This window comes from Hemibagrus wyckioides, linkage group LG22 (assembly GCF_019097595.1).
Source record: "Hemibagrus wyckioides isolate EC202008001 linkage group LG22, SWU_Hwy_1.0, whole genome shotgun sequence".
Classification (NCBI taxonomy): Eukaryota; Metazoa; Chordata; class Actinopteri; order Siluriformes; family Bagridae; genus Hemibagrus; species Hemibagrus wyckioides.
In genome coordinates this window covers 2,495,741-2,521,543 of record NC_080731.1, presented here as the reverse complement: position 1 = coordinate 2,521,543, position 25,803 = coordinate 2,495,741, and the positions used below count along the sequence as shown (strand labels likewise).

Below are 25,803 nucleotides of genomic sequence, written 5' to 3'. Positions count from 1 at the left end.
CACGCATTATTCCATCTCCAGTAATGAGTGTATTTAGCCATATGATAAATGAGTGAAATATATTGCACAGCATTTCACACAGAATGCAGCATAAATATTTGAAACTGCACAACTATCATAATAATAATAATAATAATAATAATAATAATACACTCTTCTTCCAGCTGAGTGACAGTCTATAGCCCACACAGGATGCCGAGAAATAAAATCAGCATGCAGAAAGACATTTATATTCATCTGCTCAGAGAACTCAGAGATCAGAGCTTTCTACATTGTCTACATTTTTCTACAGAAAGACAACAAACTGATGGAAGTTAAATAAGACGTGAAAAATAAATTCAGCCTGTAAACTGCATATTTTTTTCTTATTAGTTTCGAGAAACTTCGAGAGGCTGGTGAAGGAAACCGCCGTTTCTAGCTGCTGAGTAAGAACTTAAGAGTTAGCTATGCTAACATTAGCTGAGCAAGTTAGCTGACTAAAAGAAAAAAATATATAAACATATATTAAAAAAAAGTGAACTAGACTTAAATAAATAATCACCAAAGTGCTCCTGTAATGACCGTGCATTGTCACCATGGCAACGTTTATTATTTAGTTTATTTTCATGCGTTCCTCTCGATCAGGCGGTTAATAGGTTAATGGTGCAGTGCCTTTATCTCAGGATATCTGTCCTTTTGTCTAAGTGACAATGCCTTAACGCCTTAACGATCGCGTCCGGTAATCTCCCCATTAGCACATGCCTCGCTCGTTTAATCACACTTATTACACGCAGTGCCGAGGCATCGCCGGCTCAGAGATCGGCGTAGCGTGCCGCGGTAATCCGCCTGCACGCACTCGCACGAAAATCTGCCCAGATTATCTGCAGAAGGGAGGAGGACGTTTCCTTCCTGAGCTCAAAACCCATCCAAATCCTGCATCCTGTCTGTTCCTTCAGCCTCCCACTTTCTGTCACATCACTACTGCTTATAACACGTTTATTACGGTTTAGTCTTTTCATCCCGTTTCATTCAGAATCCCTTCCACAAACAAACACGTGTCCTATTTTACATATTGCTGCTTTAAATGTCTTTATTAAACCTGAAAAGAAAAACTGGACACAAAGTGATATAAAGTCTATAAATAACTGTTTATTATTATTGTGATTGTGTTACTGTGTGATATGATGACCGAAAAAAATAAAAGCTTTTCTTTTATTGCTTTTATAAGCTTTTCTTATATTTTCAAACTAAAGCTCTTTTTGTACTGCGCTACAGAGTGGGGCATTATGGGTAATATCTAATCATCTAATACTGATTCTAATAGTTCTAATTCTAATACTAGGAGAGAGAGCGAGAGAGAGAGAGAGAGAGAGAGAGAGAGAGAGAGAGAGCGGAGAAAGACACACACAGACGTAAATGGTGACAGGACAAGACAGACAGACAGAGTGACACACAGACAGACAGAGAGACAGACAGACAGTCAGAGTGACACACAGACAGACAGAGAGACAGAGACACACAGAGACAGACAGACAGACAGAGAGACAGACAGACAGTCAGAGTGACACACAGACAGACAGAGACACACAGAGACAGACAGACAGACAGACAGAGAGACAGACAGACACACACACAAACAGACAGACAGAAAGACAAAGAGACAGACAGAGAGACAGACAGAGAGACACAATCTCAGAACTGTCCCTTTTTCCAAATAAAAACTTGCATGTCGTGTCGATAAAGACCCATTAAACTGTAAAAAATAAAATTTAAAAATTAAAAAAAAAAAGTCACGCTCGCGCACCTCCCCAACCCCGGTTTCACCCCGGTATGACGTAGTGTTCGGGGTGTTCACAGGGGTCCACTATGGGCGGAGACGCGTTTCCGTTTCACCGGTGAGCCGCCGCGCGCGCCTTTGTTTCTTACTCGGTGATTTAATGCGCTGAGGCGAAGAGGAGGTGCTGCGGGGCGGGCGCTCTCGGATCAGTGTGCGCGTGTGCCCTTCGTCTCTGTGTGTGTGTGTGTGCGTGCGCGTGTGTGTACGCGCGCTATCCCCTCCCTCAGAGCGAGCGCGAGCCACGGAGAGGAGAGACGAGAGCAGAGAGTAAACGGCAGTCGGTGCGAACGTGAACGGACTCTCCGCTGTTTCGTGTTGGTGTTTGTTGCGGAGCTCGGAGTGCGCTCGGTTAACGCGTTCGTTCCGCGCGAGGATGAGGACAACGAGCGTGTAAGTGAAGTAAACCCACCGGAGCACGCGCACCGCTACGATTACGGATCGGATCTGCTCGCGAGAGGAAACTCCAGCTTCTGGATCTGTGTGTGTGTGTGTGTGTGTGTGGACGAGGCTTCGCGATAACGGAGCGGCGGAGCGACAACACGGTGAGTTTCTGCGTCCTGCGCGAGCCTGATGCTTTTTGCGCTGTTGTTGTTTTTTGTGGATAAACGCATAAGAGCGAGATCAATCCTGCAACATGTGAAGAAGATGTTGGTGGACATTTTAGGATTTGAGGAGGTCAATTTGTTCTTATTTTTTTAAGTTGAAGTTGGGAACATCGCAGTGCGGACTCGCGCGCATCCAAAAACGCACCAGGAAAGAAAAGAATTAAAAACCAGTGTTGCGCGTGCCTGCGTTCTCTGGTGCGTTTGGAAATGCAAAACTGTTTTTTATACAGTATATATATCTATAAAAAGCAAGCATTTCATTTCTGTGTTGTTGTTTAGAATGGAGCTGCACATCTTTATAAGACTTTACTGCATAAATCCGATGAATTCATATTGCTCTGATTTGAGATTTTATTTCTATCCGCTTTAGAAAGCAGGTTTAGGATTATTTTATGAGTTATTTTGGTTGCACTGGCAACCCGAACCAAACGAGTTTAGAGCGTTTCTGTCACTAATGAGATTGAGGCTTGTGTTTTTTTCTGTACTTCAGAGCTGTGACTGTGCTCATTTTTATTTTTATTTTTTTAACACGGTGATGTTTGATATATCTGGCAACCTGATGGTTTGTCTGTAGCTTAAAACTAGATTCTTTTTTTTTAAATCTCAGTGGAAACATAAAGCATAAAAAGGAGTCATATAGTTGTAAATCATATAGCTTTCACTACTACTCTTGTTTTTTTGTTTTTTTTTGCAAATATTTCATACCACTGGCAACCTAAAGTCCGTCAATGCTTTCATATAGGATTCTGTCAATGCTTACATGTAACATGAGCCATGTTTTTATTTTTAAATTATTTAAATAATTAGTCTTGACAGATGATTTTTGCAGGCTGCCTAAAACTGGCGCCCCTTATGGAGGCAACCAAAAGGTTTAACAGTTTTGTTAATATTTCTGAAAGAGAAAATGTTTGCTTGTTCTCTTAAGGGTTAGATTTCATATTACTGGCAACATAACCTGTGTAGGTTTCGGGTCACTGGTTAAATATAGAGCAACACTCCTTTTTTTAACATTATTTTTATTTCTAAGCCAAGACGTTGTTTCTGAGATGTTATTTCGTGAAATTTCCACATGAAGCTTGTTATTCATTTGCTTGTTAATCTTTCTGAAATCTTTCAGAAAATGTTTGCATGTTGTTTTCATATGACTGGCAACCCATACTGTGATTTTTTTTTGTATTACTGGTTTAAAATGTCTTAACACTTTTTTGTTGTTGTTGTTGTTGTTGTTATTGTTTGTATTTCTCATCGCTTGATGCTAAAATACTGGGTGACATTTGATATCACTGGCAACCTAAAGCATACAGAAAGATATATTCAGTTGTTTTTGTTTTTCTAACATAGTTTGTCAACAATTTTTTTTTCTTACGCCTAAGTGCTTTAACCAAGTAATTTCATGACACCTGATCCATGGTGATATTTGATATCACTGGCAACCAAAATCCTACAGCAAGTTATAATGTGAAAGGGTTTGAGTTACTGCTTCGATATATTAAATGTCACTTTGTATTTTCCCACAAAGCTTCAAGAACACAAAGCATCTTAGTGCCTGTTAAGGAGGATATTCAATGCTGCTGGCAACCTTCAGCACTTGTTAAGAAGTTCTTGATAAAGGCATTTGTAGTAAAAAAAGAAAAAGAAAAAGAAGAAGTTTATGGAGAAACAAGTGAGAGGGATCAATTGTGTGTGTGTGTGTGTGTGTGTGTGTGAAGACACAGAGTGGAAGGAAGGTGGTGTGTTTCCTCTTCGCAGCCTCCAAAGTCGTATTGTCAAGAAGAATCTATTGTTCATAATATTTATGATTCACGCTTCAAAATCCGGCTGCGTCCCGAACGGCATCCTTGTGATCGGTCAGAAGGGAGTGTGTGAAGGCCATGAGGTCGTCCAGCGTGAAAGCTTTAAATCCAGCTGGCAGGGCGCAGCTCAGCAGGGACTCACTCACTCACTCACACACACTCACACACGCACTCTTTCACACACTTACTCTCTCGACCCCCTGCTAGTCCAGATGTTCAGCTCGCCCATTCAGAGTCCAGCAGATTGAGCTTCTTATTGTAGTCCCACAATGGACTCGCATCCTGCCTACGGTTCACCCACACAGGATAAATATGACACGGCTATCCAGGAAATCCGGAAATCGAAAGGTTGTCTGTTTCCCGCTTCCTGGCCTGGATCTTCAAACAGAAATTAAAAATGACAGAATCTATAGTCTCGCCCTCCAGAGACATCCAAACTCAGAGCTGGAGTCAAATTAAACCTGTTAATTATCTCTTTCTTTAGCTTTCTGACCGGTTCATTTGGGTCCAGTTCTTTTTCTGGAATAAGGCTGGACCTTCATTTGGATTAAAGTAAGATTTGGGGTGGGGTTTTGACGCCACTGGCAACCTAAAACCAAGCAAAAATGAATTAAGAAGGTGGGATAATAGAGAGACAGGGAGACACACACAGAGAGACAGAGAGAGAGAGAAAGACAGACAGACAGAGAGACACACAGTGATAGATTTGTCCCCTTTTATCCGTTTATTGTTACATGTAACGCTCTGGGACGTGAAAACAAAACACATGCTAGCAGCAACAAACATCCGTTCCCTCACCACCAGCCTCACGCTTTACCTCAGACTCCGTGTCGGCACAGCTAGGACAAATTTACACAAAAAGAATTGCTAAGAAAAGCTAGCACTTTAGTTGCTAGCCGTTGTTAGCCGTTCTCCTCGATGCTAGCTTGCGCGAGAATGTCACGTACACGCCGTTCGTTCACCTTTCATCTGCTGCTGTGCCTCAAAAAAAAAATGACACACACTCGAGGTTTTTAAAAGACAACACGCTAATCGAATGTGAAAGCGTCACGCTGTTTTGTTTTCCGTGATGTTGTAAGGCAATCGCTAATCGCTAATTCATCCGGTGTGCGTCGGCGCGTGAGAAGCTGGTTCGAGCGAGTTATTGAATTACTGCGCTGGAACAGATGTTCCTCTCCTAGTTCTCATTGTGATTAGTGTCGTGTGTGTGTGGGGGAGGGATTCTTGGGGAAGAAAAACTGCTCAGAAGTTACTCAGCAACTGTTCACGCTAAGTCGCTAAGTCATGAGCGGTTAGCGGCTCACTAACCCTGCAGGTGTGTGTATGTGTGTGTGTGTGTGTGTGTGTAACGTTCTGGATAGAAATCAGCCGGTGGTTCGGATGCTGCATGTTACGCAACACCTCTGTGTGTGTGTGTGTGTGTGTGTGTGTGTTTCCTCATCATCATATGGTGTGGGATTACATTGTGCCGTCCCTGCTGCATTACGCTAACACGCCTGCAGCTAGCCTGCCGCTCTCGACACTTCTAGCTTCATCCCTCATTAGGCTTTCTTCTTTTCTTCCTGCGCTCGGAGCACTGCATTCCCTCGCTCCTTCTTTACCTCCGACAGATCTGTTCCTCTCCATCTCTCTCTCTCTCTCTCTCTCTCTCTGTGTGTGTGTGTGTCTTCCCTCGAGTAGTAAAGCAGAGTGTTAGCATCTGTATTCGAATCCAGTTTGGAATTTTTCTTTGACAGTTTCATGAAACAGAAGCGTGTTAAAATTGCACACAGAGTCACGGTTCGCTAGTTATTTAGCGTATTAGCATATCTGACAGAGCGCTAATGTACCCAAAGTCAGTGCAGCATGCAGGAGATGTTAGCGTGACTTGTGTTTTAGTGCAGGTTTGATTTTATTGGTGGTTTTTTGCGCTTTCTAAAAGAAAATTGTTAATTAGCAAACCTTATGTTACGTAATATTAGCATATATGATTCCACTCTGTTGGTGTTAGCATGTTTTTGATGAAGCGTTAGCACACCTGACGTGACAGTGCATCTTTAGTGCGTTAGCATATCTGAGGAAATATTTAAGTGTGTTAATACACAGAGGTGTTTTAGCGCATCAACCTAGCCAAGTGCAGTTTGATTTTTTGTGTTTATGGTACGATAGAAGCATGTTAGCATGTCTGAGGAAACATGTTAGCATGTTAATACACAGTAACATGTTACTGTGCTTACTGTGTTACTAATGCTAACCTTAATCTTACATCAGTTTAGGATTTAGGCGCTGGGTGAAAAAGCTGTTTTGATGGAATTTGTATGAACTCAATATATTTCTGTTTTAGACAGGGGAAGAAACGTGTTAGCATTCCTGTGAAAATGTGTTAGCATTCCTGAGAAAATGTGTTAGCATTCCTGAGAAAATGTGTTAGCATTCCTGTGAAAATGTGTTAGCATTCCTGAGAAAATGTGTTAGCATTCCTGAGAAAATGTGTTAGCATTCCTGTGAAAATGTGTTAGCATTCCTGAGAAAATGTGTTAGCATTCCTGTGAAAATGTGTTAGCATTCCTGAGAAAATGTGTTAGCATTCCTGAGAAAATGTGTTAGCATTCCTGTGAAAATGTGTTAGCATTCCTGAGAAAACGTGTTAGCATTCCTGAGAAAATGTGTTAGCATTCCTGAGAAAATGTGTTAGCATTCCTGTGAAAATGTGTTAGCATTCCTGTGAAAATGTGTTAGCATTCCTGTGAAAATGTGTTAGCATTCCTGTGAAAATGTGTTAGCATTCCTGAGAAAATGTGTTAGCATTCCTGAGAAAATGTGTTAGCATTCCTGAGAAAACGTGTTAGCATTCCTGAGAAAACGTGTTAGCATTCCTGAGAAAACGTGTTAGCATTCCTGAGAAAACGTGTTAGCATTCCTGAGAAAACGTGTTAGCATTCCTGTGAAAATGTGTTAGCATTCCTGAGAAAATGTGTTAGCATTCCTGAGAAAACGTGTTAGCATTCCTGAGAAAATGTGTTAGCATTCCTGAGAAAACGTGTTAGCATTCCTGAGAAAATGTGTTAGCATTCCTGAGAAAATGTGTTAGCATTCCTGAGAAAACGTGTTAGCATTCCTGAGAAAATGTGTTAGCATTCCTGAGAAAACGTGTTAGCATTCCTGAGAAAATGTGTTAGCATTCCTGAGAAAACGTGTTAGCATTCCTCAGGCAACATGGTAACACTGCTGAGAAGATATGTTAGATTTTTTAAGGAAACAAGTGTTAGCGTTCTTGAGAAAATGTGTTAGAATTTCTCAGGAAATGTGTTAGAATTTCTGAGGTAAAGTGTTAGTGTTTCTGAGGTAGTGTTAGCATTTCTGAGGTAAAGTGTTAGCGTTTCTGAGGTAGTGTTAGCGTTCTTGAGAAAATGTGTTAGAATTTCTCAGGAAATGTGTTAGAATTTCTGAGGTAAAGTGTTAGTGTTTCTGAGATAAAGTGTTAGCATTTCTGAGGTAAAGTGTTAGTGTTTCTGAGGTAGTGTTAGCGTTCTTGAGAAAATGTGTTAGAATTTCTCAGGAAATGTGTTAGAATTTCTGAGGTAAAGTGTTAGCATTTCTGAGGTAAAGTGTTAGTGTTTCTGAGGTAGTGTTAGCATTTCTGAGGTAAAGTGTTAGCGTTTCTGAGGTAAAGTGTTAGCGTTTCTGAGGTAAAGTGTTAGCATTTCTGAGGTAAAGTGTTAGCGTTTCTGAGGTAAAGTGTTAGCGTTTCTGAGGTAAAGTGTTAGCGTTTCTGAGGTAAAGTGTTAGTGTTTCTGAGGTAGTGTTAGCGTTTCTGAGGTAAAGTGTTAGCGTTTCTGAGGTAAAGTGTTAGTGTTTCTGAGGTAAAGTGTTAGCGTTTCTGAGGTAGTGTTAGCGTTTCTGAGGTAAAGTGTTAGCGTTTCTGAGGTAAAGTGTTAGTGTTTCTGAGGTAAAGTGTTAGTGTTTCTGAGGTAGTGTTAGCATTTCTGAGGTAAAGTGTTAGCGTTTCTGAGGTAGTGTTAGCGTTCTTGAGAAAATGTGTTAGAATTTCTCAGGAAATGTGTTAGAATTTCTGAGGTAAAGTGTTAGTGTTTCTGAGGTAAAGTGTTAGCATTTCTGAGGTAAAGTGTTAGTGTTTCTGAGGTAGTGTTAGCGTTCTTGAGAAAATGTGTTAGAATTTCTCAGGAAATGTGTTAGAATTTCTGAGGTAAAGTGTTAGTGTTTCTGAGGTAAAGTGTTAGCATTTCTGAGGTAAAGTGTTAGTGTTTCTGAGGTAGTGTTAGCATTTCTGAGGTAAAGTGTTAGTGTTTCTGAGGTAGTGTTAGCGTTTCTGAGGTAAAGTGTTAGCGTTTCTGAGGTAAAGTGTTAGTGTTTCTGAGGTAGTGTTAGCATTTCTGAGGTAAAGTGTTAGTGTTTCTGATGTAAAGTGTTAGCATTTCTGAGGTAAAGTGTTAGTGTTTCTGAGGTAGTGTTAGCGTTTCTGAGGTAAAGTGTTAGCGTTTCTGAGGTAAAGTGTTAGTGTTTCTGAGGTAGTGTTAGCGTTTCTGAGGTAAAGTGTTAGCATTTCTGAGGTAAAGTGTTAGTGTTTCAGACAAAGTGTTAGCATTTCTGAGGTAGTGTTAACGTTTCTGAGGTAAAGTGTTAGTGTTTCTGAGGTAAAGTGTTAGTGTTTCTGAGGTAAAGTGTTAGTGCTCTTGAGGAAATGTGTTAGCATTTGTGAGAAAATGTTTTAGAATTTCTGAGGTAAAGTGTTAGCGTTTGTGAGGTAAAGTGTTAGCGTTTGTGAGGTAAAGTGTTAGCGTTGTGATGTGTGAGTGAGATAATCAGGCAGCACTGAGCTGAGAGACACAGTGATGATGATGATGATGATGATGATGATCAGCGGTATATCATGGTGCAGGCTGAAGTCCTCACTCAGCACAAGCTGACCTTCACTCCGCTCACACACTGGCAGCCATCCAACTCGCTCTCTCTCTCTCTCTCTCTCTCTCTCTCTCACTCTGTCCTCTCTCAATCCCCCCTCTCTCTCACTATTTCTCTCTCTCTGTCTCTCTCTCTTTCTCTTTCTTTCATTCAGTCTCTGCTTGTACCTGTCTTTCTCTTTATATTAATCTGTCTCTCTGTCCCCTCTTTTTCTATGTCTTTCTTTCTTTCTTTCTTTCTTTCTTTCTTTCTTTCAGTTCAGTTCGTTTTTTTTTATCATGACTAACAAAAGTTTATTTTTTTATCACCAAACCTTTTCTTTTTACAGAGCAGGAATATGAAAGATAAAAAAATACTACGACTAATAAAAAAAATCACTTCTCTCTCTCATCTTTTTTTTCTTCTTTGTCTCAGGGTTTCTGTCCATCAGCGGGCGGGTGGATGGATCAGGGGAAGCTGAGTATGGAGTCTGTGTGATGTTTAGATAAGGGATGGGGGAAGTGTTTTAAAAGTAAATAAAGGGTATAGTGTGTATGTGTGTGTGTGTATGTGTGTGTGTGTGTGTGTGTGTGTGTGTGTGTGGGGATCAAGAGGCAGGGCCGAGCTCATTTAACCCTCCCCCAGTGGTGCATATGCACATGTGGCAGAATGTGGCGCCAGTGTGTGTGTGTGTGTGTGTGTGTGTACAGCTGTGAGCCAGAGGTGAACAGACACATCAACACATATGTGAGAGTGTGACAGTAGTGTCACTTCCATTAGCTCATGCACACACGTGAAGCCTCACACACACACACACACACACTGAGCTCTTCAGTATCTTATCGGTCTGCTGATACAGGACCCGTAGCTGTCCGTCTCACACTCGAGAGCCTCTTAATCGCCGCTTTTTCAGCACAAGCTGATAAACGCATATAATTAGAGCATTGAAATCTAGCTAATGTCAGGACTTAGCGATACTCAGGGCAGATTCAGTATTTGCTGACCGCATGCTTTCAGGCTTTTACACTCAGTGTTTGGTCCATTTGAACAGAACCCTAGTGCTTTCTGTCTTAGAGAACACAGCGGTCACACTCGGGTTTGGTCACAAAACATTTGTCTTGCTTTGAGTGTCTAGATACGTCTCTGTTGTTGTTGAGACAATGATTCGACTCTGAATCTACTGCACTAATAAAGGGATTTGACTCGGAATCAACTCTTAACTTAACGACTTATGGAAGACTGCTGCAGTCAAAAAATGATTTGATTCTGAATCGTTTCTGGACCGACTGAAGAATGTGTACTGCAGTGAAAAATTATTCGACTGCATCCAGTCTCTTGCACCAAGACAGTGATTTGAATCTGAATCAAATGAATCAAGTCTACTGCAGAAGAAAAGTGAGTCTGAATCAAGTGCAGGAAATTTAATGCTTTCAGAAAAAGTGAAATTGACTCTGAATCGATTGCAGGACGGCTGAATCAACTGCAGTAAGTGAATCAAAAATGTGAAAAGTATACTGGGGAGAGTATACTGGGGTGAGTATACTTGGGGTGAGTATGCTGGAGTGAGTATACTTTGGGAGAGTATACTTGGGAGTGTATACTGAAGGAGAGTATACTGGGGTGAGTATACAGGGGGAGAGTATACTGGAGGTGAGTATACTTGGGAGTGTATACTGAAGGAGAGTATGCTGGGGAGAGTATACTGGGGTGAATATACTGGTGGTGAGTATATTAGTGTGAGTATACTGGGGAGAGTATAATTTGGTGAGTATACTGGGGAGAGTATAATTGGGCCAGTATACTGAGGAGAGTATACTGGGGGAGAGTATACTGGAGTTTGTATACTGCAGAAAGTATACTGGGGTGAGTATACAGGGGGAGAGTATACTGGGGAGACATAAAAAAAAGCCCCACTGGATTTGATACACGAAAAGTTTTGAATCTTGTTATCAATATGGAATCCTTTGTCTACCCTCACACAAAAACAGACTTAATATAAACGTCCAGCCGTCTCCAGCTCGGGTTTCTAACCGAGAAGACGATAAAGTCCACTTGACTTGACCTTCAGAATTGATTGACAGGAGAGCTACATGGAAATATCAGTTCTTGGTATCGACCGCTAGCGTTTGATGTTGAGCGCCATGCTGAGGTTCGGATTACCGACTCGGCGGACCGATCTCGCTGTGTGTTGGCTTGCGTGTGGAGCCGTTTGTGTGTGTGTGTGTTTGTGTGTGTGTTTGCGTCGGCCCTTGCTTATTGATGATGAATTCCGGGGCTAAAACGTTGGCAGTGTGTGAGTCTGCTTTAATCAGCCATCTGCTCTGTCAGCCCGAGGCTGTGCTAATAAGCATTTCTCTCCAAAGAAGTGCATGTGGTTTGTATGTGTTTGTATATATACTAGTGTGTGTGAGATTTTGTTTACTCGTGTGTACACGCAGAGCTCGTTTTGTTGAATTAGGGTCGTCTTTTTGATTAGATCTGTTTGGAAGTTCTCTTCGCGTCTGCAGGTAGAAAGCTGGACCGCATTAAACCTTCTGGTGAAGTCTGACCATGCAGGTTTACCGGTTTATTACAGAGAGACGCTTGTTTTCTCCAGCTGCCTGGTCTCTTCATCGTCCTCATCTTCATCCTTTCACTCTTAAGTCTTTTTAATAACCCCTAGCAAGCTAATTCGGGCTGTGTAACTTGTACAGTTGTAGCTACATCTTTCACTTTAACGATAGCTATATTTTATATCGTATCATGAGGCTAGCTGTTTATTTATTTTGTTTGTTTATCTAGCACTTTTTAAAAAGCTATATTTATCTTAAAGCTAGGTCTTTTTTAGTCTTCAAGCTAGATAGATTTCACCTTTTCTAGCTAGTTAGCTTCACAGTTAGCTAATACACTTCAGTAGCAACCCCTCACTGTAATGCTAGCTATATTTAGCCTTTTCTATATTTAGTTCTGTTTTCTTCAGTCTAGCTATATTTAGTTTCCTGTCTTCGAGCTAGCTATATTTGGTATCTAATCTACAAGATAGCACTGTTTATTATCTAATCTACAATCTTGCTATATGTAGTACCGTATCTCATGTCACTGTTTGCTATGTCATGCTTATGTTTAGCTAAGAAAAACACCAATAGCAGCCCATCGTTAATGTGAGGTAAACATAAAGCTGTCTAGCTAAAAGTGGCATAAAAGACAGTAGTAAAGGCAACAACTTTAGTTAGCTTTATGTTTAGCTGTATGTTTAAAACATCTCCCATGACAACCAGCTTCCTGGACCATCTGCAGAGCAGGTCAATATAGTAAATGTGAGCTAGCTCTTAGCTAACAGTTAACTTAGCGAGGCTTTTCTCCAGACAGAGTGAAGAAAAAGTGAGAGTGAAAGTGTTCAAAACATCGATATTTACCTCAGAAATGTTCATCAGTGACTAATAAAACAGTTCAGTTCATGGGAAGAAATTTCAACACACAGAATTTCTTGTGGAAACTTGTTGAGCATTTTCATTTCCACGGAATGTAGCATTTGTGTGACAGTATTTATTTCTTTATGCTGGTGATATCGTATCATATCGTATCATATCACTGCTTTCAAAGAGTTCAGTGGAACAGAAAATGACAAACTCACACACAAGAAAAGGCTTTAAGACTGAAAAGTTCTTTCTTTCCTTCTCTCTCTCTCTCTCTCTCTCTCTCGCTCTGTTTGTCTCAGGTTTTTCACAAAGTCCCTCCAGCTTTGTAGATTTAATCCTCATGGATTGAGGAAGAGAGAAAATGAGTGAAATCCACAGAGACCTTTGATTTTCATCTTGTTGAGTTGCTTCGTGCCAAATTAGCGCTCCGGCCCTGCCAGAGATCCTCTGGCTTTCTTTTCAAATCAAAATGCATCACAGATAAGCGTGGGGAAATGCCGAGATTAGCTGTGCAGAAACAATCCACTAATCACTGTAACGTATGCATTGGCTAGCATTTAGCTTCTAGCTTCTAGGTGGTGCTAGTAAACAGAACAACTTTTGTACCCCAAACCTCTCGTTTGTATATAAAGTTCTTTGGATAATCTTTTCAGTTCGCTAGCTAGTCTGCTAAAATTTGCTTGTCGTCATCACCACAGAATCGGCGTTCGCTAGCGACCTTGCTAGCAGTGGTAGTTAAAGCAGAACAAAAGATTTGGTTGTAATGTGGCTAATCTTTCTTTGCTAGTGGTCAAATCAACTGTATATATATTTCTTTGGCTAATCTTTTCTGTTTGCTAGCTAGTGTGTTAACATTTGCTAGTCATCATCACAGAATTGGCATCAACTCTCCAGTTTGCTAGTGACCTTGCTAGGCATGGTAGTTGAAGTAGAAGCAAAAGATTTGTTGTAACGTGACTAATCTTTCTTTGCTAGTTTTTAAATCATCAGCAAGGATGTAACGAGTATTCCTTTGTTTTATTGTTGTTCCAGTTTGCTAGCTAGTCTGCTAACATTTGCTAATCACTTCAGTTGACACGTAATTGCAAATATAAATCAGCAAAACATTTACAGTTTGCTAGCAGCAGCAAATGAAGCAGAAGCTATTTTGTTCTATCTTTATCCGCTAGTCCTTAAATCATCATTAAGGATGTAGCGTAGCTAGCTAAACTGCGTGTGAGTAGTTTATTTTGTGTATACTTATTTTCTTTTTTAAGAATATTCAGCGTATGTAGCATATGGACAGTCAGTATAGTGTGTGTTAACTAGCTAGCTAACTTTTTTTCCTCAATCTCCATGACTTCACCTCATCCATAAATAATTATACAAACGTTACTGGAAAATTTAATGATTTTTGTCGTGAACAGTGCTCGTGTGAGACAGATGCTAGTGGTGTTTAGCGCGAGTGTAACCGCGGCAGATATTCAGGAGGAACACAGGAAGTGGAGAGAGGCAGGGCATGCAGCAGGTCATGTACTCTGGTTCCATAAAAAAATAAAGAAACAAACACTAAAAAAAATTCCCACGGAGCGGCCATGACATCCCGGAAGTGACCAGGGCAGTTTCTGTGGACGAGGGTTGCCAGATAGTGGAATATCCACTATTTTCAGCCGCGGTTTCCAACGCCTCTGGAGCTGGAGCTTGTTTAACTTTATTGTTCTCCATCCCACTGATTTCTCTGAGGTCAAGAAGAGTGTGTAGTCATGTAGTGGGAGAAAACCGCTCGGACTTTCCACAAGTGTGTGTTTTTGGGGCTGTGTGTGTGTGTGTGTGTGTGTTTTTAAAAAGATGGGAGGGGCTTATCCGTTTTTCCCCCTGAGTCCACGGTTTGTTTTAATGACCGCCTTTTTTGGTATTGTTGTGTTCTTTTAAAGAACGGCTTCCCATGTGGCTATGCGGCTAACGGGAGGAAAGGTTGGAAGCACACACACACACACACACACACAAACACACACACACACAGCAGTGCCAAAAACACACACCCTAAAAGTGCATATCCTTCAGGACACTTAAAGGAGGAAGAAAGTAAGGAAAGGGGGGGATGGTGGAAAGGGGGAAGGGGGCAGGTCTTTCGAGAATACACTAATGCCCTTCGTCCTGTCCATAAACTGCCTCCCCACCCCCAAAGTAAAAACTCCACCCACAATTATGGACCACAAGTGGGAGGAGCTTTGTCCTATCCTCGGGCGTTTCCTGTTGCTTTAGCTGATCTTCCAGCTGCAGGAACAGCAGGGAGACACACTGGCAGGACTGTTACATGTAAGAGTGTGTGTGTGTGTGTGTGTGTGTGTGTGTGTGTGTGTGTGTGTGTGTGTGTGAGAGAGAGAGAGAGAGAGAGAGAGAGAGAGAGAGAGAGAGAGAGAGAGAGAGAGAGAGAGAGTGAGTGAGTGAGTGAGTGAGTGAGTGAGAGAGAGAGAGAGAGAGAGAGAGAGACCTTTGACCTGTACACCTCCTGCAGAGTCACTCACACACTGTCACAGTAGGGTGAAGGAAAAATACAGAGAGAAAAGTGTAGACATACAGGACTTTCTCTTGTGTGTGTGTGCGTGTGCGTATGTGTGTGCGTGTGTGTGTGTGTGTGTGTGTGTTTCTGGAAGCAGCCAAAAAGGGAGTAAAGGCAAAAAGTGTCAGAAAAACAATGTGTGACAGGGAAAGAATAAAGGAGGGAACAAAAAATTGTCAGAAATGGAGACATGCAGAGAAAAAAAAACACAAACAGAAAAAGCTAGAGAGACGTAAGGAGAGAGAAGGAACGAGTGAGAGAGGGAGAGAGGAGGATAAAAAAAGAGACGGAAAGACAGGAAGAGAGGGAGGGTGGGGAGGAGAGGAAGAAATACGGGATGAGAGAGAGACAAGGAAGGAGAGGGAGAGGAATTAAACGAGAGAGAGAGACGTGATGGGAAAAACAGATGAGAGGAAGACAGAATGAGGGAGAGAAAAAGAAAGGGATGTGGAGGAAAAAGGGAGAGGTGGTGTGTTGAAAAAAAGAGAGAGAGAGAAATTGGATGGAGAGATGAAAATAAATTGGATGAGAGAGAGTGAAAGACAGAAGAGGGAGCAGAAAAAATGAAGGGATAAGAGAGAGAGATGAAGAAGAGAAGGTAGGGAAGAAGGATGCGATAAAAAGGTAGAGAAGGACAGAGAGAAATAGACGGCAAGAGGAATAAATAGAGACATAAAGGGAACGGAACAAGGGATGGATGAGAGAGGTACAGAGAGGGAGAGAGAGCGATGGAGGTTGGAAAGAAAGGGTAGAGGGAGAAGAATTACAGAATAAGAGGTAGAGGCTAAGAAAAGAACAGAGAGAAAAAACGAGAAGGAAGAAGGATGAATAAAAGAAAACAAGATGAAGGACGAGAATAGTACAGAGAGAAAGAGAGAGAGAGATGTTTAAACTTTGGAGCTGTAATCCAGGATAAACCACCAGTGATCAAAACATGGCATCAGTCTCTCTCTCTCTCTCTTCTTCATCTTCTTCTTCTCTCCTCCCTTCTTTCTGCATAATAGAGTCGTCTCTCTACAAGTGTTGCATGAACAGTCTCTCTCTCTCTCTCTCTCACTCTCTCTCTCTCTCTCTCTCTCTCTCCACGTTGGCAGTGTCCATATGGAACAGTTTATCTAGGAGCTGCAGTTTTTGTGCCCATTAAATCCGAGTTGCTTTAGGAAAGAAAGAGACACTCAGAGCAGAAAGGGGGGAAAAAATCCTCCATGTTATGAAAACCTCTTTATTATGATCGAGCAGAGCCACGGCAGCTCGGCCGACACTCAACCCCTGACTCTGTGTGTGTGTGTGTGTGTGTGTGTGCAGTTCCCCCACAGATGTTCTTGATTTAGAGCAGCACACGTGGATGGAGTAGATAAACACGCCGTGGAGACTTACACGCTCTGCTCCTGCTTTATTAGCGCTAAACCTTACTGTTAAACGCTAACAGCTTTAAAAACGTAAACAAAATAAAAAAAAATTAACTTGGAAACTTTTCCTAAAGCGTCCCTTTAAATTCTTAAAGCTCCTGACAACTCATTTCACTGATTAGCTTCTTAGCATGAGGCGCAATTTGAGAGATTTCTAATTTTTTTTCCTCAGAAGGGGGTTTTAACGTGGCTAATCTTTCTTTGCTAGTTTTTAAATCATCAGCAAGGCTAGCATGCTGGTGAGTATTTCTCCAGTTTGCTAGCTAGTCTTTTAACATTTGCTAGTCACTTTGCAACCTTGCTAATGTTTGCTAGCAGTGGCAAGTGAAGCAGAAGTAAAGATACTTGGTTGTAATGTGGCTAATCTTTCTTTGCTAGTTATCAAATCATCATCAAGGATGCAGCATAGCTAGCTAGTATGCTGCTGAGTATGTCGTTGTATTATTTCCTATATAAATTTGTTCCAGTCTGCTGGCTAGTCTGCTAACATTTGCTAGTCATCATCGCAGAACTGGCCACAACTCTCCAGTTTGCTAGCGACCCTGTTATCAATGGTAGTTGAAGCAGAAGAAATAGATTTGGTTGTAATCTTTCTTTGCTAGTTATCAAATCATTATTAAGGATGTAACGTAGCTTGCTAGCATGCTGGTGACTATTTCTTTGTATTATTATATACCTATCTATATAAATATCTTGATATAAATTTGTTCCAGTTTGCTAGCTAGTTTGCTAACATTTGCTAGTCAGAATTGCAAATATGAATCAGCAAAAAATGTACATTTTTCTAGCAATGTTTGCTAGCAGTGGTAAGTGAAGCAGATGGAACAATATTTGATTCCATCTTTATCCATTAGTCCTTAAATCATCATTAAGAATGTAGCGTAGCTAGCTAGACTGTGCGTGAGTAGTTTATTTTGTATATAATTGTTTTCTGTTTTAAGAGTGTTCAGCGTACACATCATGTAGACCAGCTAGCTCCGTATAGTGTGTGTTAACTAGCTAGCTAACTCTTTTACCTCAGTCTTCATGACTTCATGACATCCTCCATAGATATAATTATGCAAATGTTGCTGAAAAAGTTTTTTTATGATCGAGCTCGGCGCTAAGGCGGAGAATCGGAGACAGATTTAGCTGCTTAGCTTTTCTTGTGTATTTGTCAACAAAGTGGCTTCTGTTTGCGCTAATATGTTATCAAATCTACTCAGAAAAAGTTGTAAATCTAATAAAAATGACCAGAAAGCGGTCAGATCGTTGATGTTTAGTGTTTATGTTAGCATCACTTGTTTTGTTTTAGTAGCAAGCCGCAGTAAAGTGGCTGTTAACGCCGTCCTCAGATCGCTCTCACTGTAAAAAACCCGAAAGCTGCTGTTTTCAGAGCGACAAACTGAGAGAAGAAAATCAATAAATCACATTAGCATAGAAAGAGACAGAGCGGAGGAGCGCTAATGGATGTGTGTGTGTGTGTGTGTCATCCCCCACCCCTATACCTGAGGGAGCTCTTATTTTATTAATATCTGTACCAATAAAATAGTGTGTGTGTGTGTGTGAGTGTGTGTGTGTGTGTGTGTGTGTGTGTGTGTGTGAGTGAGTGTGTGTTTCTTTTGTTTTCTTTTGTTCTAACAGGATGCACCTTACATTGAGGAATGACAATAGCTGTGTGTGTGTGTGTGTGTGTGCGTGTGTTGGGATTATCACTGATCCTACACAGGTCATCTTTGTCAATTTAGAAAGCTTATACCCGATCTCACACACACACACTCTTTCTCTCTCTCTCTCTCTCTCTCTCTCTCTATCTATCTATCTATCTATCTATCTATCTATCTATCTATCTATCTATCTATCTATCTATGTTCTCTCTCTCTCTCTCTCTCTCTCTCTCTCTCTCCTTTATACTTAACTTATATTTCTTTTGTATCCCTCATTTCTCATCACCTCAGTTTACTTATCCCTTCTTCTTTCTCACCTCCTTTTCGGTTTCGGATGGAGAGAGAGTTGTGAGAGACTCCGGACTGTCTGGAAATATAGTGGTGGAGAGAGCTGCTAAACACATTAGCAGAGAACGATGGAGTGAAAAGAAGAGGGAAAAAAACAGCTCAGCTCTTCTATCTTTTCTGTCTTTTCTGCTTAGAGGGTTAGCGGGGTCAGAGTTAAAGTGTGTGTGTGTGAGACAGAGAGAGAGAGAGAGAGAGCGAGAGAGAAAGCATGAGACCGAGAGAGTGAAATAAAGGTAGATAGATAGATAGATAGATAGATAGATAGATAGATAGATAGATAGATAGACAGATAGATAGATAGATCATTACTGCTAACTTTTCTCAGTATGGCGGAAACTCAGTTAGCGCTTGATGCTAAGTGTAATTAAATGATAATTATAGTCATACGGACTTTCATATGGACAAATCTGAGGTAAATGTTGGTATGAATGATGCTTTTATATCGTTTCCACCTTCACTGTGTGAGTACATTGTTCATATAAAAGATTTATAACAGGTTTATTACGGCTAGCTTAAGCATTAGACTAATTTTCAGTCAGAGTTTAGCGGGCATCCGTTTGTAGGCGGTGGAATGTTTGTGCTAGCTCAGAATCAGTGGAGGAACACTGAAATCGGTTAGCGCTTGATGCTAAGTCTAATTCTATTGACTTTAAATCACATTCCAGTCTTTTGTCAGTCAAACGTTGATAGAAATGACATCTGGCTCACTTCCACAGTCAGAAAAAAAGTCTTAACTACTACAGGCTAGCTAGCAAACTTAACTTGCTTCCAAGTTAAGGTTCTGGCAGCCATTTTGTCTTGTTGCCTAGCAACAGTGTTCTCTTGAGCTTCACCATTTGAATCTAGCAACACAAATGTACTGTATAATATATCAGTAAGAGTAATCTTATTGATGTAGGTTCTGCACTGTGTGTGTGTGTGTGTGATGACACACCCAGATCAACTGAATAAACTGATATGAATCAGAACAGGAAACACACACACAGCTGTGCAGGGTGTTGGGAGCCACTGGGATAACAGATGTGTGTGTTATTGTTATTTTGAAAACGTTACATCCAGTTTAATGGTAGTGAATATCGACCGTGACGTGTGTGTGTGTGTGTGTGTGTGTGTGTGTGTACACCATGGGAAAGCCTGCAGTCTTCGTACCAACTGGCAATCATCCCACTGTTAGTCGATCACAAATTTCCTCACATCCTCACAACACTATGTTCTGTTACCTTGCTAGCAAATGTAGCTACTTCTAGCTTGCTAGTTGGATAGCTAACTAACATTAGCGCCCTAGCGAGCAGACTCTTTGGCTGCTTTTATTTATCACATAAAAACAGTGTAACTAGCACTAGCTAACTGGCTAGCAAACCTGCCTACTGCTTTTAATTATATAATAAAAACAGTTTACCTAAACCTAGCATTTGGCTAATTACTACTTAATCCAAATGTTAGCTAAACTAACTAGTCCCCTGTTAAGTTACCAATGTTATGACCCAATGTTACATTTCGTGTGCTAACTAACCTGGCTAATTGTGTGTTATAGTGAGAACTATTTATATTACACAGTACATCGGTTTTCCTTCACACACACACACACACACGTTTCGTCGAACTTGTACCTCTGTCCTCGTACCTTGTCTTTACATCATTGATCAGCCGTGCACAAGGAAACAGGGACACGGTGTCCTTATAAACCCCTACACACACACACACACACACACACACTGGTGGAAAGCGGGTCACACAGCTTGCTGAGCTGGCTTGCCTGATGTTATTGTTGTTATTAATAAGGATGACCTCATCTCACGCTAGCACACACACATACACACACACACACACACACACCTACTTTCCAGGGCATTTTCATAATTCACTTTACTCTCATTATTTCTCTCTCTCTCTCTCTCCCTCTCTCTCTCATGTCTGCACTTTGTCACGGTCTGGCTCTCACACACAGTAGCAGGTGTCCTCTCGGATTCTCTATGTCCCTGTGTGTGTGTGAGTGAGTGAGTGAGTGAGTGAGTGAGTGAGTGTGTGTGTGTGTAAGGTGACGTAGTGGTTTGGAGAGCAACGTCTCAGCTGAGTTCCATCCAGTGGGATGCAACACGTAAACACATGAGTTCATCAGAGCCTTACCTCACCACTGGGCCTGTGTGTGTGTGTGTGTATGGGGTTGCGTGGATGTGTTTTGATGTGTGTGGGAAAGTGATGACAAGAGGGCGTGGGTTTGTTTTAGAGTGCATGAAAGAGTGTGTGTGTGTGTATGTGTGTGTGTGTGTGTTGGATAGAGTTAATTTCATAAGTATTGGTACCCTTCATAGAAATAATATATGCTGTATAAAGCTTAGAGGGTTAGTGGGGTCAGAGTGAGTGTGTGTGTGAGAGAGAGAGAGAGAGAGAGAGAGAGAGCATGAGAAAGAGAGAGAAAGAGACAGACTGAGTGATAGATAGATAGATAGATAGATAGATAGATAGATAGATAGATAGATAGATAGATAGATAGATAGATAGATATTTTCCCTTTACAAGTATCATAAAAATTAAAAAGTACTGGCACGCCATATAATGGTGAAGAGAATAATAGTGTTGAGATTCGTTCCTGTAACGTCCACCAAGATTAGAGGTGCTTATAAAGGATTAATGACATTTTTACTCCTTCATGTTGTTAGGGCTGATATTAATCAATTAAAATAATAATAATAATAATAATAATAATAATAATAATAATAATATACACAAATCTCTGTAAACTTTTAACACTTAATTTCTACTACTGCTATTGTACAGTATGCCTATAGGACCAATACTTTTGCCACATAATGTTTACAGTGTTTATTATCATTAAAAAAAAAAGTAGAAATATTTTCTCTATTTGTTTGTGGAAAATTTAAATGATCATGTGTGTGATGTTTATTTAATAAAATCATTTTTTTGGACATTTTCATAAAGGGTGCCAATAATTTTGGAGTTAATTTTAGATTGAGAAAAAGGAGAGAACGACAGAGCGAGGGGATTTGGAAAGGCTTGTGTGATTCATGTTTGCCTTTGTGTGTGTGTGTGTGTGTGTGTGTGTGTGTGAGAGAGAGAGACAGAGAGAGAGAGAGAGGATTGTGATTGCTTTGTTGTCAATGATGAGTAAAATATTCATACTCATCATACACACACACACACACACACGCACACACATAGCCGTGGGGTTTACTCTGAAACAACTCACTCAAAAGCCTGGGCTACACACACACACACACACACACACACACACACATGTTCAAAGACAAGCTCGATCCCTGTCTGGCGTCCCTTGTGTCACACACCCTCTTCATGAGTTCACAAGGACTCAGTGCACAAAGAGATGCCCAGAGCCAGTAACACACACACACACACACACTAGCTTGCCAAATGAGTAGACCCATATTAACACTATTTTCAATAACAATAATTGTGGACGTGTTTAAATCTGGACTGTCATCTCATAACACCTCCCACACACACACACACACATACACACACACACACACACACACACACACACTTACACACTGCTTAAGAGGGTGTGTTAAAGAAGATGCGTACAGACTAGCCTTCTTGGCAGGCTACTGCTGCTTCACCAACTGCAGCGCCAGGTGTTGGGCATTTCATAGCTTCTTTGCCCAACACACACACACACACACACAGTGGCCTCGTTATTGAGTGAGTAGCCTCCAGCATTCTCTGAGCCAAACTCCCTGCTAACAAGGCAGCTACGCCCGACAAGAAGCAGCATTTCACCACATTTGGTTATTTTTCAGAAATACATTCGATGAATTTTTGCCAAATCTCAGTTTGTTTTGTTTGTTTTTTGTTTAAACTGACCAACACGGTAATTTTATTGCTTCCATTTTAGCACTGTAGCTGCTAGAGTTCAGTTCTGTAGCATTTAATACCAATAACCCAAAATAAATCGAAATAAAAATTCTTATTGGGATGTGTCAGGAAATCAAAAATAAACAAAAAAATCAACAAACAAAAGCTGATAAAAATGATGAAAAAATACGTCGAAGCTTTAGCTTGAAATGTTGTTAGCTAGAAATAATGTCAGAAATATTATTAGCAAAAAAATTCAGCTTATTAAAATGCGGTAGAATTGAGGGGAAAAAATGCGATAAATTATACACCAATCAGAAAATTCTTGTTTTGTTTTGTTTATTTTTTAAATATGTTAAATATATCAGGAAATATATTAAAACTATTGCTTATTAGTTTCTTATTGTTAATTATTTATCCAGTTTATTATTATTTTTTATAATAGTTAATACAAATTAAAATTCGACACAATAAAATCACACTGTTTAATTTATAACAATACAAATATATACATATTGTGTATATATTTATATACACAAAAAACATAAAAACTTTTAGGCAAATATTAGTAAAATGAGTTGAATTGTTATGCTAGCTGTGGCCTATAAACGAAAAGAAAGTTTTTCTTAGCATCATATTAAAGTTTCATATTAAAAATCAGCTTATAGATTATGTTAAAAAGATATAAATTGGTTTAAAATAATGTTTACAGTTGATAAAAATCTGCATGTAGTTTTTAATGTAGTGTAATAAAGTGACTCATGACGATTTTATGTTACTGTATGTAATAATTCCGCAATTTAGTTTTTTGGTTTTTTTTGCCACACACATTTTATTTTCTCAACCTTTTCTTTTTTACTGAAGGCTAAAAATCAAAGGTCGGCACTAACAGCAGACTCTCTCGGAGGTCGTGACCTCATGCATAATTGTCCGCACTCCGAAGGTCAGAAGTCAGGAGCAGAAGTGCTTCCGCTCACAAAGGCGACACACACCCACGCTTTTCCCTCAGTGACCCGCGATGCCTCTGTTCTCTGGACACAATGATAAAGGGCTCGGTCAATGCTTTTTCACTTCAGACACCCACCGAGGCTTTCTCAGGCCCGAATTGGCACGCAGCGCTCGGAGCCCAGGCTTTTATACCTGAGCAAAATCAATGGAAGCGAACGTGAAAAGCTCTGGTACTCCTCCATGGGATAAGCTTTCCTTTCATCCCATGCTTACCGCTAAAAACCTCCGAGATTTCCAACTCGATTTCCAGAAAGAAAAAGCAAATGGTTGCAAATTTTTTCCTAATCTTCCTAGTCGAATATTTTACAGAGAGTGTGATGATGTCAAGCGTTTGTTTTAATACATTGCGTTTGTAGAAGAGAAAATACAGTGGAACCTCGCCTTCTTTTATGAATTTTCTCCTTAAGAATTGAAATTTGCATCAGCATACAATGCATTTTCAGCATCCGAACCGAACGCCAGCTAAGATGCCCAGGAGTCGTTTAAAACTTTTTGGGACAGCCAACCGAAGAGAGTTTACGAATTATTTTCAGTCAGTGAAAGGTGTTTGGAGTCAACCCATGATACCAATGTCTAGCTAGCTAGCTAATCGAGCAGCCTGCTGGATAATTAACATATTCAAGACTTGACAGTTGCTATAGTCATGATTTAAATCTAAAAATATTTTATATCCAAAGACAAAAATTCTAACATTTATGGATAGTAGTAAAATTCTAAAAAAAAAAAAACCCAGTAATCCAAATTTTATGAGCCCAAATAACAGAAGAACTAAAAGCATCAGTTCAGCAACAAGGAAACAGAAAACTGCCTCGGAATCTGATTAGCATAAGCAGCGGCTGCTAACGAGTCATCGGTATTATGGAGGCGTCGCGGTCGATTCGGACATGTAAAGGAAGGCCTCTTTAATTCCGCCGCGGCGCGTGTATGCGAGTGTTTCTTCACAGGTCAGAAGGCTGGCAGATCGGTGTGAATTTATTCACAGCTTTAATAGCGTCTCCGCGCTGGGAATTATCTGTTAAAGTGTGCTTTTTAAATGCCACACATGGCTTTTTTGCACATATTCATTTCCTCATAAATATTCACCAGCGCACAAAACCCCGGCGTTTGCTCTCGCACCACCGCCGATCGCTGATGTCATCCTGAAAATCATTAGCTAGAATTATTCATTTTTTAAAATCAATTTCTAGATTATTATCGCTAATACAGCAGCGGTTTAATCCTGACTCGTCATCCGTGATCAATAATTGTGTCATTTTTTAATTAGCTTGCTAGCTTTATATTCACTTTTTTAGGGTTGTTTCATATCTGCAGCGATGTTTACAGGAAGTAGGAACATCCCGGTTTACTGAAAATAGGAACTAAAAGTTAAAAGACTTTCAGGCATCACAAACAAATAGAAATTTGCATAAAATTGAGAAATTTGGTTTGAGCGCTAGCTGCTTGTACTTTTTTATTGTATGAAGTAAAAGATTTAAATCATGTAAATTGTTATGTACAGGTCCTCACAATGATAGCAAAACCTGAAAAAGTGTGACTTTCATGCTTACTAAAAAGAGGCAAAACAATATATGATTAATAATTATATATATATATATATATATATATATATATATATATATATATATATATATATATATATATATATATATATATATATATATATATATAATGTTTGTAATGTTATGTAAAAAATATAAATTATATATAAATATATATTTTAATTGTCCTGAGTAAAAAAGTTTTAAGTGATGTATGTTTTTTAGTAAAAAATATATATAACTGACTATTTAATTCATTTAATTAAAACACTATTTGTCCAGGTCTTTACAATGATAGTAAAACTTTTTATGTTTATTATTATATATTATTATATATTTAAATATATTTTTTAAAATTTATTTTAAAATCATAAATAAAAGTTAATTGTAGTTTTTAAAGGTTCAGGTCCTCACAATGACAGAAAAACCCATGAGACATATTATTAGCATCTTTTTTGTTTGTTTGTTTTGTTTGTTGACATATTCCTCCTGGTCGCTGAGGTCACTGTTAAGATTAGCATCTTTTATACAATTAGCATAGCAGGATAAATAAATACACAAATTAAACGGTTTGATGTAACATAAGTACCACAAGTTTGTGTGTTTTTAATCTTTTCAGGTCCCCACAAATAAAAAAAATTAAGAAGTCTGATTTTTCTTTTTTTCTCCTTCTTCTTCTTCTTTTCTTTGTTCATTGAGGTTTGGGTTTAGTATTTGGTTTAAACTTTATAAATCCCATTAAGATTTAAGGTCACAGAAATGTCTTTTTTGTTCCGGTCCACATAATGACTGAACAACCTGAAAAAGTGTGACTTTTCTTATCTTTATTTGAAACAAAATGTTTGTTTATTTTCCCTCACAAGATTTTTTGTTCAGTTTGTTTGGGATGAATATTTGCTGTACGCGTAGCAGCATGTGATTTAGCTTCAGCGAGAAATCATGCTCATGAATGTGGATGTGTTTGTTTCCCTCAGGTCCCCACAAT

The 25,803-nt window shown here is 39.8% G+C and overlaps 1 protein-coding gene across 2 annotated transcripts in view; it reads left to right on the top strand.

Annotated features, from left to right (window-relative positions):
• Window positions 1-1,981: 1,981 nt before the first annotated feature.
• Window positions 1,982-25,803, top strand: part of sema4c (sema domain, immunoglobulin domain (Ig), transmembrane domain (TM) and short cytoplasmic domain, (semaphorin) 4C) — a 71,294-nt gene continuing 47,472 nt past the window's right edge. The window contains exons 1-2 of one of the 2 annotated variants that reach the window (XM_058374833.1): window positions 1,982-2,358; window positions 25,793-25,803. The exon at window positions 25,793-25,803 is cut by the window's right edge and continues 44 nt beyond it. The gene's annotated coding sequence lies outside the window, so the exon portion shown is untranslated. The remainder of the gene's footprint in view (window positions 2,359-25,792) is intronic. The other variant, XM_058374834.1, reaches the window with a different exon arrangement.